This window comes from Cuculus canorus, chromosome 16 (genome assembly GCF_017976375.1).
Source record: "Cuculus canorus isolate bCucCan1 chromosome 16, bCucCan1.pri, whole genome shotgun sequence".
Classification (NCBI taxonomy): Eukaryota; Metazoa; Chordata; class Aves; order Cuculiformes; family Cuculidae; genus Cuculus; species Cuculus canorus.
The window spans coordinates 16,653,697-16,665,851 of record NC_071416.1 but is presented as its reverse complement, the minus strand read 5'-3'; the positions used below and the strand labels follow the sequence as shown (position 1 = coordinate 16,665,851).

Genomic DNA, 12,155 nt, shown 5'->3' with positions numbered 1-12,155 from the left:
CTGGGTCTGCATGTCAGCTCATCCTGGGGTGCGACCTCACGCTGCGCCTATAGCGGTAAGCTAACAGTGCTGGGACATGGGCCTGAGCCTTGCAGTTCTGTTAGAAAAGTGCTGGAATATTTCCTGGCACCCTTTGGCCAGAGCCTGCTAGCATTCTTCTAAACAATTCTCAGACGTGGTGCCAGAGTTAGGATGGGCCAAGGACCATTCCCAATAGGCAGCTATCCTACTTGGAGACTCAGAGTTCAGTGGTACAAGACAAGACCAGATCATGCCAGTTGGCCTCAGGGCCAGAGAATAAAGCCTGACGCTGTTTGGTTTACAACATTTGTAGCCTAAGTCTTTTGCTTAACAATACAGGGCCACTGATCAGATCTAACAAAACAAACTTTTGCCTCCATGCCTTCTCCTCTGTGACCTACATATTAAATAGCACACAGCCTACTCATATATACCTACATTAGGCTTGTCCATTGTCCCCACAAGAACCTGGATTCTGTTTAAAAATCGTGTTTCAGAGTCTGAAGCATTTTACCAGGTCAGAAGTCTTACAACCTTCTGTTATTGCCCCTTTAAACAAAATGAAAGGGGCTTCTTCAGCCACCTAGTGATGAGGTTAACAGCAAGGGGCTCCCTGTGAGGTGATGAATTCAAAGCAGTCGTCAGATTAGACAGAAAGTCCCATGAGACCAGAGTCTGCTATGTAGCTCAAACCCACCCACCCATCTGAGATAAGAACTCACTAAAATGCAAATTCTTATCAGGAGTCTGGCCCCAAAGTAGGGCCCTCCACCAGTGACACAGGACATTGACTATCAGGGAACTCCTCTCATTATCAGCTTCCTCAGCCTCCAAAAATAATGCTCAAATGCAACCTTTTATGTTTTCCCCTCTTTCCTGACATGTATTTCCCTTATGTATCCTGTGGCAAGTTGTTCCAAGTTATTCAAACCACACTAGGATGCCAGAAGCATGAGCAGGCAAAACTTTCAAAAGTGTTATCACTGAAGTGATTTACTGCAGATGAGAAAAAGTATAAGATGACTTGGATGATGTTCTTAAGCTTTTTTAAATCTGAGCCCATTCTACTATGTACAAAGGCAGTTAACATCTGACAGCCATCCAGTAAAATGAGTCTCACAGGTTCAGAGTTGTTTCTTAATAAATTGCTCAGATCACAAAGATAAGCATCGCTCCTTGGTGGCAATCTCAGCAGTCAGGGTCACCAGTTGCAAAGGACTGTGTTAGCCTCTCTCTTTAAAAGTGGTCCACTCAGGGAAGGGGTGAGCAGTGTGACCTTTCAGCGATCAATATTTGCTCATTCTGACACATTAGGGCAAGACACATTAGCACAAACAGGTTTGGTGTCACTGCTAGTGACACTGGTTCACAATTAAATCAGCAGCCTGATGAGTGCAAGTCAAACTCCGTGCCCAATCACATCAAGTTTCATACCCAAAACATAGAGCCAAGCAGTTCCTAAAAGATGCTCGAAGAAACCCTGAAAACTTTGGCTCTAACTCTCAGACAGCAGCAGCTAAACAACTGACAAATCCAGCGGGAATATATAGTCAGGGCCCTGCATGGTAGATTATTTGCTGCTTTAAAAAAAAAAAAAAAAAAAGAAACAAAACAAAAAAAACAGAACAAGGAAAAAAAAACAACTGGGAGTATATTACTGGGCTTTCAATGACTAAAGGACAGGGCTTGTTAAAAAAAAAAAATGCCCTCATTTTATATAAGCTAAGCAGTTTGGGAACCAACAAATTAACCTGTTGGCACAAGAACTGACCACAAGCAAAACCAGATGCACAAAATGAAAGTTGGTTTGAGAATGGTCACACAACTTACTCCATGAGTCACAAGACATCAGATAAGCTGCAGAAGGCATTATTTGTATGGCTGATATGCTTTCATGAAAAGAATTACAGCAACGGCAATAGCAGTGAGAGTGACCCAATATCTTTACACGAACACTAATGTCCCTTTAACTCTGCTGCACAGTCCCACAGTCTGAGTAGCCATGCAAATCTTTAAATAATCAAGATGTACTAATCTACTGCTCTCCCTGCAAGTGAGACAGATGACAAAACTGCAGCTGTATCTGGAACCGTAGGAAGTCGCATTGCCAGCCAGTTTGCAACAAGCTCTTCTGCTAATCACATTGGGTGAAAAAACATCATTATGCCCAGAACAGTCAATACCTGTCTTCCTGTCCCTAGGTTTCCAGGAGCCTATCAGAGCTCCCATTCAGCTTTGGGTAATCTCTATCTCATGACTTGACATATGGCTATCAGCTGTGTAAGCAACGAGTTATTCTTCTAAGGAGGAGGGCTCATTAGGAGGAGTGAAGGAGCTGTTTTCTCTTACTCCAGTCTCGAGATCTGCAGTTCAAAGAGAACCAAGGCCTCTTCAGATGAGTGGCTCTGATAGAAGGGTGGAGGAGAGTATATATGCAGGAGTCAGTCATTTTAGTCTGGGTAACTACTGTGAGGTTCTCTCCCAGTACAGACCTACAGTGCTTCTGAATGCCTGCTGCAGCTTCACTCAATCGTATCTGCAGAAGGCAGAGTTAAAATATCCATCAGGCTTGGCTAGGCAATCAAGTAGGAATCTTCATCTGCAGTAATGCTTAAATCTAAGACTTCGCTGAGGTCTTAAGCACGCTGCTGGTGCAACCCCCAGTCCAAGCCTCAATTTATGATCCAGCAGGAAACAGTAGTACAAGGTAGCATTCAGTCTCTGTACGAGAGATGGCTTTGCATGAATTGCATCGCTCCTCAATGTGGTCTCTGTAGCTGATTGAGAAATGACATTGTTGCATATTCCAAACCCTTTTCTTGCCTCTAGCTGTTAAAGGCTGAGAACACTGCAGTCATTCCAACCGGCAAGTGGGAACTCTTCAAAACAGGTAAGAAACACAATAAGATAGCGATGTTTCCACGCCATCCTTCAAGGAGACAAGACTGGTTGCTTCAATACAAGTCAAAAACAGAAAGCAAAATATCGAAACAGAAACAGACAGAAAGGCAGAGGCAGGGGAGAAATGGATTGAAGCCACCTCAACAGAGGAGGAAATAGGAGCCATGCTATATCACAAGTTCAACTCTACCCTACTTTTTACGTCCTTAATTCAAACAGTCTTCATGCACTCCAAAACAGCACCATCTCTGACTGCACTAATCAAGGGATCATCTGTCAATTCAGAGCATTTAATGGAAATACTGCTGTGTAAACATGGATTAAGTATCCTACCACAATACAAAGACATGGAAATAAGCAGCAGCATTAGCGAACTACACAGGCCTTGTTGCCATTTAAAACACAAAACAAAAGGGCCTGGCTGAAAGGCAGACGCAAAGAAACCTTGCATAGAGAAACTGGGAGATATAACCATTCAGGACAACCTTCCAAGATTTGACCCGCAAAACACATTTCTGTCATCATAGCAACTGCTACTTGCAAAGTAAAAAAGTCTTCACAAACTAGATGAGACCACCGAACATATCTCTAGTTTCTAATTTCAAGAGTATCTCAAAAAGGAGGTGACAGACAGGAGATTTGAAAGTCTTCGCCACAGGAAAAGCCTGGACCAACAAGACCTATAAGTTAAAATAAGGTTTCTGCAAAGCTTTGCCACTAACTCTCCATTTAGTGCAAGGATGATAGTTTTTGCAGAAAATGAAGGTGTAGGGAATAAGCAGATATATGAGGGTCAGCAGTACTCTCTCTGGTAGCAATCATAGGCTGCCACTGCACAGCCATTTCAAGCATTGCCAAGGTCAAAACGTACATTACCACTTACATCCTCGATCACACTACAAGCGAGCAAGGCCTTTAACCAAGAAATCCATCTCAGGCTGGAAACAAAAACAACAGAAAAGGGATTCTACATCTGGAAAGAAGAGGGAAATTCACACAGTCCGTTATGTTTTCCTGCAAGTGCCTGAAGGAAACCATAGGCAGGCAATAGAAGCAATTTCTCAAAAGCTTCCTCTGCCATGGACTCATCTGGATGCCTGCAGGAAGACACTGCACTTGGGGGATACTGTTTTTTCAATCCTCACATACCCTCTCAGAACGGGATGCCTCTGGCACTGCCAGGATCTGAACACAGGAACTCTAGCTTGAAAACACATCACTCTCTTCCTTTTAAGGTTCAGTGTTGCCACTCCAGGGCATGTTCCAGAAGCCTAAATATTAGACTGCTCCCATAAATCCTCTATGCAGACACGTGGTCACAGTCACTGGTATGAGGAGTGAGTTGTCTTCAAACACAGGTGCAAACCCAGATAAACCTTTCAAAAGGCTCCAGTGCTACAATAACAATCCTGTATAAGGTACAAAAAATGTGAAGTGATCTATTCCATCATTCAGTACTGCTAAAGCCTAGGCAGTATCTTGTGCCTGTGTTTCGGATACTAAAGTTCAAGAAACGTTTAGATCATAGAATCCAGATAACAGCACAGGAATTATTAGAGGTAAAATCAAATGGTTTGGAGTGGGGGGGGAGAAGGGGAACTTAAGCAATCTGACACATTAATCTAGTTTAAAAGAAGAGTGAAAACATCCATGCAGTACTACAGGGACTGGCTCAAAGAGAAAGAGAGCACCTCTGTGCTTACTGAAAAAAAAAAAATTAGACACTACGTTAGGCATTATGAAGATATTTCTAATAATAAGAACATCTAAATACCAGAATAAGTCCTCAGAAATTACCCTCCTTTCAGGTCACAGTTTGATGAGAAGATTTGTCAAGATCATCTCCAAGACTATTTTTCATGATTTTACAAACGACAAGGTGTAAAATTATAGCACTACATTTCCGCCCCCTGCGAAGCCATGCTTCTGCCTCAAGCACAAACACTGATTGAGACCTGTGAAGGGGAAAATAAGCAAAGCCTTCAAACTTTTTCTCTTCCTATGTTCAGGGACAAACAAGCTCCTGTAATTGATATCAGAAACTGTGTAAAATCAAACACGCATTCGGCTACATGTGGAGCAACTCACTCAATTCTGCTATCTGTGATGCTCGTTTCACTTTCTGATCCACATGCCCTTTCCAACCAAAGGCCAGGGTCTCTATCCCTCCGTTGCATTCACTCAGCTCCCAGACTGCTACTGCAAGTGTGGGTTGGTGCAGAGGCACCAGCGTGGCGCTGGGAAAGCTCAGGACAGCCAAGCTCTCCCTCCCGCCAGATCACACGTGTTCAGACAACAATTGGCACCCCTGAAGTGAGAGGGAGGGACAAATGGCAAACAGGCTGACTGGTGATATCATTGCCATCGGGAGGAGGGGGAGCTGCGGAGCCAGAGAAGGGTCAAACACCTCATTCTGAAGGATGTAACCAGACCAAAGCAGGATGGAGATAAACAATAACGAGGGTCAGATGCACACCAAGCTGTAAGGAGCTAAGGGAGGAAAAGAGAACGGAGTTTCAGTTCTCACCTGCGTGGCAGTAAGCTAGTGAAACTATGTAGGGAATTTATCGATATTTTCTCATTAAGGAGATTCTGCGACAGTGCAAAAAGAAGCAGACAGCCTTGTTCATCAGAAAAATCTGCTGTACTCCTACATACCTTTGATTTGTAAAGCCTTGCTGCAAAATGCTTGCAGTGGTCGCACAATTTTCCAAGTAAAAAATTAAACTCAGACATACATCTTAAAGCAGAAGAGAACCTGAGAATACTGTACCCTGCATCCCTGCTCTTGCAGAAACTCTGCAAACCACAGGATCACATCAATAAATACTTTCAGAGCTTTCTCTTTGCTTTGTCTTGCTTTTCTGATTCTCTTCGGCTTCACTTTCTACACCCAGTCTGTTTTCCTCACATTCTCTCTCTGTACCCAGAGCAAAAGAAACTTTAATTTGTGTATGTTTCAGCCTTCGGCAGCTCATTTTGCATTACACTTAGTCTGAGTTGAAAACTCTGCTAGCAGAATTGCCAGCCCGAAATATTCAAGAGTCATAACACAAGCCCCTAAAAGGCTCACGAGCATTTATGTTTTACTGATGTTTTACCTTCAAACTTTCCTTTACAACCAGAAGCACTAGAAATGTGCCGTTTAAAATGAAAGCTGTTATCTTCCTCAACATCAGGAACTGGACTTTTAAGAAAAGCGTCCCATGTTGCTAAGACTCATCAGTAGAAAATCTTGGTCATTGACAACGGTAACATCTGGCTATGGGTGAGTCCATGTGACTGACTGACTGAAATAGCAGAACAGCAAAGCTACTTTAGATTACTTCCAAACAAATTTCCTTTTCCTTCTCCTTCCTCTCCCCAACTGCTCTTTTAGCAGTCTCACAATAAAGGAGCAACATTACCTATACCATATGCTTCACCTTCCAGAATCAGAGTTTATCTGTACCTACTTGGGGTGAAACAGGCAGAGAACTGGGTAGGACAGGAAACCACACCTCACAGCTGAGACAAATGGTCTGTTTGCTACTCTGAGCACCAGAGCCCTAATCTTGGATGCAAACAAGATTGTGAAATATGAAAAGAAAAAAAAAAGAGTTGTGATGCTTATCATATTTCAAGATGGGTGGAGTGCGAAATCCAGAGATAATCGATCAATTACAACTACAAAGCAAGCAAGAAAAGGGAGCACAACATAAATATTTTGAGGCTGTAGGATGTGGGTTAATTTATCTGATGGTGCATGTCCCAAGTAACATATTTATACAATTGATAAGATGGAAAAAGACTTCTGGTCTTCATACAAAAGTAAACTATGGCATAATGCTAAATCCTAAAAATAGTACTGGTACGATTGCTTATGCAACTTGATAGCTGTCTGATAAGGACAGTTCAATTTTCACTCTGTTTTCATGCCTGCACAGAACACACAGCAACTGCTCGAGTTAGAAGTACATCCTGTCATTCTGACATTAAAATTTACAAGTTGGCAGTTTTGTCTTTGCAAAGATGAAAGAGCTGTATTTATACACAATGTGGAGAACAATTTGGCTTTAGATACTTGCAATTACCTGACTAAGCTGTGGGAGCTGCACGTGCGGGTTGGAGCAGAGTGTTGAGTGAAATTAAAGGATGGCAAAAAAAAAAACCCATCTGCAACAAAATACCTGCCCCTGCCATCTAGTGTATTGGATAATTATTGTTACTACACTTTCATGTGTAATTCACATGATTATATCTAGAAACTGGTAAACCAAACTTTAAATACTGGCATTTAACAGTTGTGTACCCACCATTCCATCTATTTCTTAGATGATGGACAATGAGTATGCCTGAAATTGCTCAAGGCTCCGGTGCTTCCTCACTTAAAAGCCAAATTTTAATTACTGCAATACCAGTGTCATAAATTTGACTGGGATTCTGTGGAATGGCCACATGGCATTCAAACAAACCACAACCTTTCTTTTCTCAACAAATTGTCTATGACTTTTTCATACAGATTAACAACACAGGCAAGAACAGACACATAGTGAACAGTAAGCTTAAAGGCTGCAACATGACGACATTGCACTTCGGTACACGAACACTCTGGGACAGCCACATATTCATGTGCAAGACCTTATGCCACCAGGCAGATGGTTTGGCATATACCCGACTGGTCACTAAAACTAAGTTATCATCTGGTTTAATAGAAAAGAAATATTTACAAGATCCCATATGAAATGTTAACATTACTGCATACACCATAGAGACTTAAAAGAGACCAAAGGTAAGCAAAGGATTAATGGAATCTTGAAGTCTGGAGACTGAAAATCTTTATGGCTTATGATCTCAACAGAGACTTACAACAGAATTATCTGCCTGTATCTCTTTGAAGTTTATCTTACTCCATCATTAACTTTCAGTGAAGTTCCATTAGCTTCTGATAATTTTCCACTTTGCTTCTTACTTGACCAGCAGTTCTTCAGTGACATTGGCAGCATTATGTTTTCATCCATTCCCTGTAGTTCTCCCATTGCTTAAAATGTTTCACTGTGTAATGGGCCTCTATTAGTATAGACAGTAATGTACCTGCATAACTGCAGTATTAGCTATTAATACTCCTGATTCACACAGCATTTCTTTAATGAGTCCATATTTTGCAACATGATACCTGCCTAACAAAAATGTATATAAGACAAGACACAATACAGCATGTGAATATTCATAATTAAATCAATAACTGCTGTTCATCAGCCTTGAGCTAGTAAAAAATTTTGCCCTCTTTTAGCACGGTAACTCCTCATTTGACACTTAATCCAGGACAAGCAAGACTATCAAAATCACAATACACATATGAGTATCACATAGGTATTGTGCTACCTTTTAATATAAATCCAGACTATGTTGAAAAAAAACCACCTATATCTCTTGGAATGGATCATCTCATCTTGTGAGATCTGGAACCAACCACAGAGAAAAGCTACTGGGTTTCATTCTCTCCACAGTTCTGATAGCAAATACTGCCAACAAGACCTACCTACAGGAGTACCAGAACTCAACAGGAGCAAAACTGACTAGGAACGCCTTCCTGTGTCCAAAATCCAGTGGAATAAAAACGGTATGTTTTAAACCTAGCAGACTGAGTAGCTGAAGTGGTGTGGGACTTCAAAGTTAAATTCACAGACAGAACTCCTCTTGTCAGAATCACTTGAGGTATGAAACATAACAGATTCTAGAGACTAAATTTTATTTAAATAGCTGAACATGTAGAGTACAAAACATGTAAGTACAAAACTTGCAGCAAAACGTTCTTCATGGTGAAAAAAGAGAACTTCACATTCTATAACTTTAATGATACCCACTTTATTAATCTATGGAAGCAAAATAAGGACTAGAATCTTTTACACAAAGCAAATAAGGATTGAGTCCTTATATCTACACTGAACCTATTCTCCGTGCAGCTTAGCAGGGCAAGGTTTCTAAGTATACAAAAAAAGAGGGAAACCTTTCTTTTAACATGGTCACATATTAGTCTTCTAAAAAGGACCAAAACATTCTTAATAAATCAAAGTTACTTTGATTTATTTGCAATCCATAGTATCAAATACTTGAAGAGATTCTTCTACATTACCAGGGAACATAGGAAGCTGCTGCTAGCAAGCAATGTCAGTGCTGTGAATAAACCCATAGAATTTAGCTATTTGCTTTTTAAAACATTGTTTAGTGAGAATACTTAATGAGGACTAGGGTTTCAATAGCAAATATTTAAAAAAGAGCACAAATTCCCTCATCTAACCTTTTTATAAAGCACAACTGTCCCATCCTACTTAGGGAAAGCTCATTCTGACAACAGAAAGATATGAGATTTAGCTTTCCTTTATTTATCAAAGCTACTAAAAGTTTCTTAAGCAAAGGAACCTGTATCCCTCACAGCTCTCTTCTCATGTTTGAAAGGAACGCGTTTCCATAAGATCTGGAAACTGCAGCTGTCCTGCACAGAGGAACTGCAGTCTTTTCTCCACTATAGCAACAATTGCTTCTGCAACATATGGAAGTATAACCAATTTCAGTGCAATTCACACTATATAAATAGCCTAACATCCTCCAACCATGTGTGAACGTTAACTAGGTGCATTACCCCAGAAAATGTAATCGTTTACATTTATTCTGCACTGCTAAGTGCTACTCACACAGAACACAAGACAGTAAGAAAGAGACCCATGGGGCAGGAGCAGCAGTTCCCATGCAGTGACATCAGAGCACTCAGAAAAACACAGTAATGGGAGTAAAGTGGACTTCATTTGTGTGACCCAAGCAGATTTTGAGAACATGGGATCCCAGGGCTAAAGTATTACTTTTATTACCATCAGAAAACGCAACTCTTGTCCTATAACCTCCTGTAATTCCAGTAACTATATAGATAATATTATACTTGCATGGCATGTCAGCTGTCCAACGTGCGAGGCAGGGAAGAATTCTTTCCTTTGTGATATCTTGTTGAAGGTGTTAAGTCATGGCCACTCACCAACTTATGCAGAAAATAGGTCTCACTCCAAATTTTACTTTTAAAAGTTTCACACCACTACTGCTCTTTTTACGCTCTGGTAGTGCAGCAGACCCTCATCCTCCCTTCCTTGGTGCCAACACCATTCAGCTATCTGAATGCAGTTGCACAGAGATTCAGCCTCTAAGAAACTAGGTCAAAGACTGAAGAAACTGTCATTATTTAGGACAGCAAGCGAACGTTTAACACACACTTAGAGTTAAGCCTTTGTGTGAATGCTGTTCTAAACCGAGGACTAAAGATACAAAAGATGCTATCCCTCAGTGCTGTGTTCAAATATAAGTACTAAACACAAACTCCACAGATGGGTAAAACTGCACTGTAGGAGTCGCCCACAAGATAACGCCACAGCCAAGCTACACGGAGCAGCCAGTAACAAAGTGCCTGTATGGCTCTGTCTGCACTGCCATCCTGAGAGCATAGCCAAGCATTCCCTGTCAATGTCTTCTCCTGCCATTACTTAAGGCATTCTACTCACTACTGCTCTCACAGTAACTGCCAAGTTAATGAATATTAATAAATAAAAGACTTCTTTGGGTTTTTAATATACAAAACCCCCACTAGTTAACTGTGAATGCGTTCAGCTAAGAACTAACGCTAAAAACATATGCAGTTAAAATCTGCATTCCAGCCCACAGCTGACAAAATCCCAAATTCAGTACTTAGGACAGAGGAGTTTTGTGAGGGTTTTTTGTTTGCTTTGGTCTGTAGGGTGGGGCCCTTTTGCAACTTGCAGCTCTTTTAAGAATCTTCTCACACTGAGACAGAATCCCAGTTCTAAAGGAAGCTAAGGGATACTTCAGTCAGAAGCTTTCCGAAATTAAAGGCTGAGTTCAACTACTTGAGAGAGAAAAGGAGGATTTAAGTAGAGACTAGTACATAAAGCAACCACATCCTTTTCATTTATCTTTTATGCTAGACAGTTTGCACTTGGATGAATCTGAAAAAACACCGAAGACAAACGGATTTTAAAAAGCAAACAACCAAAAACCTTGCCAGGAAGACAAGTCAAAAAGAATCCAGGGTCTAAGCCCATTTCGATGAAATCAGGTTTTAGGACTTAACTAGCAAAACACCAGAAAGAATTTCTGCCCTGTCCAATCTTTTAGAAATCTCTGCAGAGACTTCCCTTACTTCGATTCTTCATCTCTGTGTAATGGAATAGTTTATTCTTTTGTAAGGGCATATCTGTTATCTAGTAACTTTTACAGCAGGCTGTTCTAATGTTTGCAGGAGTGTGGCAGTACGCTGACGGATTCCACATCTATATATGAAAAAGGAAACGTCCAGATGGAGTTTTACTTCTGAACTAGTCCATGGATAATTCCAGAGGGCAAGTATAATCGCCTCCACAGGAACACCCGGCCCGATCACATATTTACATTTACCATTAAAGCAAAATAACACACATAGCATTCATTTATAAATAACAGTCAGCCGGGGTAGAGTTTCCACGCGGGTCTAACAGCAACTTCTAAACAGCACTAGAAGGGATGAGGCGCTCCGGAAAGCGGGGGCAGTGCGGGGTGCGTCCCCCTCGCTCCCAGGTGATGTGGGGCCGTTTGTCCCCGCGCCGGGCAGGGCACGGCAGCCCCTCACACACGCTCACATTTGCACGCACACACTCACTCAGAAACTCACAAACAACTGCGTAAATTACTCTCACACAGACTCAGTAACACAGCCCTGCCCACACACACTCGCTCAGGCGCACACACACACACTCAAACACACTCAGAAACGCGGGCGCAAATACTCAGACACACTCTGGCACACACAGTAACACACTCAAGCACACAGTAACACACTCAGAAACACAGGAATACGTGCACACACACAGTAACACAAACACACTCAGAAACAAACATGCACAAACACACACAGTAACACACGCACACACAGTAACACACACTCAAACTCACTCTTAAGCACATACGCTCACTTAGAAACAAACACAGGAACACAAACACTCGCGTGCGCACACCGAAACACGCACAGTCACACATTCACGCGCACACAGTAACACACGCACAGACACACTCAGAGACACAAACACGTGCACAAACCCACTCTCACACAGTAACTAACACACACTCTCCCCCACACACAGTAACGCGCTCAGACAGTCGCGCAGAGGCAGAGCCACTGGCGCGCAAAGCGCACACAATGGCACTCCGGCACGCTC

At 41.8% G+C, this 12,155-nt stretch overlaps 1 protein-coding gene across 2 annotated transcripts in view; it reads right to left on the bottom strand.

Moving 5' to 3' along the window:
* Positions 1-12,155, bottom strand: part of PREX1 (phosphatidylinositol-3,4,5-trisphosphate dependent Rac exchange factor 1) — a 156,849-nt gene that overhangs the window by 144,297 nt on the left and 397 nt on the right. The gene's annotated exons all lie outside the window — the stretch shown is intronic.